At 37.8% G+C, this 5,235-nt stretch overlaps 1 long non-coding RNA gene across 1 annotated transcript; it reads right to left on the bottom strand.

Moving 5' to 3' along the window:
• Nucleotides 1–233: 233 nt before the first annotated feature.
• On the bottom strand, nucleotides 234–4,260 carry LOC146889093 (uncharacterized). The gene is made up of 3 exons (XR_015000268.2): nucleotides 4,054–4,260; nucleotides 2,309–2,393; nucleotides 234–1,687 (listed from the first exon to the last, which is right to left on the bottom strand). It is a non-coding gene; the product is annotated as an uncharacterized LOC146889093 (long non-coding RNA).
• Nucleotides 4,261–5,235: the final 975 nt, after the last annotated feature.

Genomic DNA, 5,235 nt, shown 5'->3' on the forward strand with positions numbered 1-5,235 from the left:
CAGTGTTCAAAAAGATTATTCCACAAAAGAGACTTTTGTGATTTGGGAGAAAGGTTCTACTATTGCCTACAGACAACTAGTCTCCCTTTGAGAGACAGCTCTGTTAATACACCTGAGTAGAAACTGAATTTTTGACACTGGTGCACCAAGTTACCATGTGACCTGAGCTGCCCATTGTAAGCTGTGTGTCATCTGACACACAAAGTCATAAAGCAGGATATGCACAGCAAGAATCTATTATCAAATGAAAATTATATATATTCATATATACATATACATGAATAAATTACCAGGTCCAAGCAAATCCCAGAGGCACAATCAAGTTACATGAAGAAGTTGCCCAAATGCCTATGGTTTCTACTCCCATTACAATGACATCTGCCTCCATAAGATTGGTTGACTGAGCAAGAGAAGACTAGGGCCTGTTTACTTGTGATTCAACATGTTAATGCAGGTACCACTCAAAAGTGGATAGCTGTAGTGTTATAGCTACTTTCTGGAACAACTCTGAAAGATATAGGTGAAGAGAAATCTTCATAGTGGGCAGAAATTTGTGTATTACACATGGTCATACATTTTGTTTGGAAGGAGAAATGGCCAGATGTGTGATTGTTCACTCATTCATGGTCTCTATCTAATGGATTGGCTGGATGGTCAGGCACTTGAAAAGAACATGATTGGAAAAATCAGTGAGAAAGACATTTAAGGAAGAAATATATGGATAAATCTCTCCAAATAGGTGGAGGATGTGGAAATATTTGTGCCCCATGTAAGTTTTCATCAAAGGGTGACTTCAGCTGAAGAGAAATTCAATAATCAAGTAGATAGAATGACCCATTCTTAGGACAGTCAGCCTCTTTCCCCAGCCATTCCTGTCATTGCCCAGTGAACCCAAGAACAAAGTGGCCATTGAGGCAGAGATGAGGGATACACACAGACTTGTCAACATGAACTTCTATTCACCAAGGCTGACCTGGCTATAGTTGTTGCTGAGTACCAAGCAGAGATCAATGTTGAGCACCAGATAAGGCACCATTCCCTGGAGTGACCAGGTTGATTGCACTGGACCAACTTCCTCTGTGAAAAGGACAACTCTTTGTCCTTACTGGAGCAGATACTTATTCTGGTTATGGATTTGCATTTCCTCTATTTAATGCTTCTGCCAAAACCACCATCCGTGGACTAACAGAATGCCTTATCTACCATCATGGTATTCCTCACAGTATTGCTTCTGACCAAGGAACTCACTTCACAGCCAGAGAAGTGTGACAGTGAACCCATGATCATGAAATCCACTGGACTTACCATGTTCCCCACCATCCTGAAGCAGTTTGTTGATAGAGAGATGGAATGGCCTTTGGAAGACACAGTTACAGTGCAATTAGATGGCATCAGCCTGTAGGGTTGGGGCAAGATTCTCCAGTATGTACTTTGAATAAGTGTCCAATATGTGGTGCTGTTTCTCCCATAGCCAGGATCCAAGGGTTTAGGAATCAAGGAGTGGAAAAGGGAATAGTTTCAGTCACTATCATCCCTAGTGACCCACCAAGAAAAATTTTGCTTCCTGTTTTCATGACCTTAAGTTATGCTGGCCTAGGAGATTTTATTCCAGGTGAGGGTGTACACTCCTGCCAGGAGCCACAACAAACGTCTGACATTTCCCTGGTCACATGGAACTTCTGATGTCCTTAAGTAAACAGACAAAGAAAGAAATAACAGAGTTAGGAGAGGTGACTGATCCAGATTATCGTGAGGAAATTGGATTGTTTCTCCACAATAGAGGAAATCCTTTAGGGTGTTTCTTGGTGCTACCATGTTCTGTGATTAAAGTCAATGGAAAACTATAATAACCTAATCCAGGCACAATGCCGAAGGGCACAGACTTGTCAGGAATAAAAGTATGGGTTACTCCTCCAGGAAAAGAGCCAAGACCTGTTGAGGTTCTTACCAAGGGTGGAGGAAATACATAGAATGGGCATTAGAGGAAGATATTTATAAATCCCAGTTAAGGTCATGTGACCAGTTGCAGAAACAAAGATTATAATTACATGAATGTTTCTGTCATACTTTTAAGAATGCATCTGTACAGATATTTGTGTTTTCTTTATTCAATTCATAGATCACGTGAGTAACAATAATTGACTATTAATGGTTATTATGTTTAAGTTTCAGTAATTGAAAGAATGTCCCTCAAAGGACATTGCCACTGTTTTAAGTAAGTTTTCTATTTCTGTGAAGAGACACCATGGCCAAGTTTCCCTTTATTAAAAACAAAAAAACAAAAAAAAAAACACTTAACTTTACTTACAGTTTCAGAGGTGTAACTCATTATCATCATGGCAGTATGGCAGCAAGCAGGAGGGCATGGTGATGTTGAGATAGCTGAGAACGAACTGGAAGACAGAGAGTGCCACTGGGCCTCACTTGGGCTTCCGAAATCCCAAAGCCCAAGCTAGTGACACACTTCCTCCAACAAGGCCACACCTACCCCAACAAGGCCCCTCCTCCTAGTCCCTGGATAATGGTACTCTCTAATGACCATGCATTCAAATATATGAGCCTCTGGGGTCATTACTATACAAACCACCACAGCGGCTTATTCTAAATTTACTATGCATTTGAGGTTGTACAAGGGAAAGTTATATCATATTAGGCATAAATTTGACCTAGTTAAATACATGATGCATTTGCAACTGTATATTGGATAGTTATATCATGTTAAGGTATTATTATGACCTAGTTATTGTTTTCGTTTGGAAATTAATTACTACATAAGTAAATATGATTGTGTGTCAAGTTTACAAGGAGTGGACTTGTGATATTTATTCTTGATTGTGAACTTGACTACATCTAAAATTAACTAAAAAATCCTAAAATGGAGGTCACACCTGTGAGGGATTTTTGTTTAATTTGAAATTGGAAAATCAATTTCTAATGCATATCTTTGAGGCAGGAAGACATATATTTAATCCAGATCTTTTAATCTGGGAAAACTCACCACTAATATGGGCCAAACATTCTGCTGGAAGTCTACATAAGGATATGGAATAAAGAAGTTTTTCTCTTTGTCTGCTTGCTTGCTCTCACCTCACTAGCAAGTCTATTACTTCACTGGAATTAGGGCCTACTTCTTCAGGATTCTGGCATAGATTGAAGACCAGTTGAGACATCCAGTCTTGTGGACTGAGCAGCTACTTGATTTTTGGACCTTACATTCACGAACATTTTCTACTTATATATAGAGAGATTCATTCTATAAGTTCTGTTGCTCTAGTGAACACTGACTAATATATGGGGCTTTCTTTTCCAACTATTTTCAATCCATGACTGGATGAATCTGTGAATGTGGAACCTGCAGATGAGAGTGACTCATGAAATGAAGATGATCAGTAAAGAGTTAACAGTTTCAAAGAAACAAAGGGAAGACATAGCATTGAAAAGGATAATAGGTAAAGTGAAAAATCATGACTAGAGATGCTCAACAGTAGAGTTAAGCTGTCAGAAGGAAGTCTCCAGAAGATGGAACAGAGATCAAAAGTGATCATGCCATCTGAAGAATACAAAACAGTAAGAAAGAAGACGTGTGTTCCAAACAAGCCATGCCAGCATTTGAATAATGAGAGTGCTAGACAGAAAAAGACAAGGTCAGTCAGATAAAATATTTGAAACAATGTTTGAAATCTGATGAAATACTTCCAGTTTTCAACGTTAAAACTCTTCCAAGAATATAAATAAACTGTGAGTAGGTTGAAGACAAAGTGATACACAGCCAGACACATCATAGGTAGCAATCAGTGGACAAAGGGTCTTGAAGGCAGCAAAAGAAAAATGACTGATAAAGTACAAGAGGATCATAATGAGGTGAATAACTGACTTCTCACCAAAAACAACAGAGGCCAAAACCTAGGGAAATGACACATTCAAAGTTCAGAGAGAAAAATATTTGCTGCCAAAAAATTCTGTGTTCAGCAAAGTTATCTTTCACAATTAAAAATGAACAGAAACATCTCCAGAGAAATAGCAACTAAGAAATTTTATTAATGGTCTACATACCTTATGTTCTTCAGACCAAAAGGAAAGGACCGAACAGCAGTTGTAGTACATTCTTTCAAAGCACAGCAAAATTCAAAATGATCATTGGTGATAATTAAGTGCCATTTGTTTTGTTTGCAACAAGGTAGCCCAAGCTGGTCTTCAATTTGCAAATCCTCTTACTGTGGCCTCCCAGGTGCTACCATATCCTCCTGTTATGATTTTTAAAGCATAATTGTATGGTTTCTCTTTTCTTCTCTCTAAATATTTAAGAAATAACTACAAAAATCATAATTAAACCATATGACTAGGTTTTCAACATGTATGGAGGTGACATATAGGACAATTACAAAACAAACCAACAAAGATGTTATGGAACTATGTAGGAGCAAAGAAATGACAGCAGATTACTTCAGAAATCATAGGAAGAAATGAGGAGTGCCAGAAGTGATAAATAAGCCAACAAATACAAAATGTTTTCTAAACATATATTCTCCCTACTTCTCTGGCATTTGTCCAAAGAAAAAAGATCACATAAAATATGGTATAGCATTATGATTTCAATCTGATATATCTCCCCTTTTTCCTTTGTTGAAAACTTGGTTCCCATGTGACAGTGGTAAGAGGTAGTGCAAATTTTATGGGAGGACTTGGCTAAAAGAAATAGGTAAGTGGGGTAACATCCTTGAAGGGGACACTGGGCCTTTCTTCTCTCGCATGCTTTAGCCTTTTGTTGATCATAAGGTAGTCTTCTCACCACACACACAGCTATGTGCTATGCTAGATTGTCTTGTCACAGGGCCAAAGGCTCCAGAACCTAGATCCCATAAACGGAAAAAATAAACCAGGGTAATTGTTTTCCTCTTCTAAGCTGTCTTTCTTGGACATTTTGTCACAGCAATGAAAAGCTAACACACACACACACACACACACGTGTGTGTGTGTGTGTGTGTGTGTGTGATAAGATATATATGTGTGTCATAAGATATATATATATATGACTATTATATATATATATATATATATATATATATATATATATATATATATATGACTATATCTTATGGCAATAGAATCAGTCAAAGTACCAATCAGGAGCAGTTTATAGAAAATCACCCAGGTTTTTGACATCAATTGCAAGTTTGAAGGTTTCCCCCAAACAAATTCAGAATTGAAATTCATCACTTAGACTCACAGAACTTA

Source organism: Myodes glareolus, chromosome X (genome assembly GCF_982192425.1).
Source record: "Myodes glareolus chromosome X, mMyoGla1.1, whole genome shotgun sequence".
In the NCBI taxonomy this organism is placed as follows: domain Eukaryota; kingdom Metazoa; phylum Chordata; class Mammalia; order Rodentia; family Cricetidae; genus Myodes; species Myodes glareolus.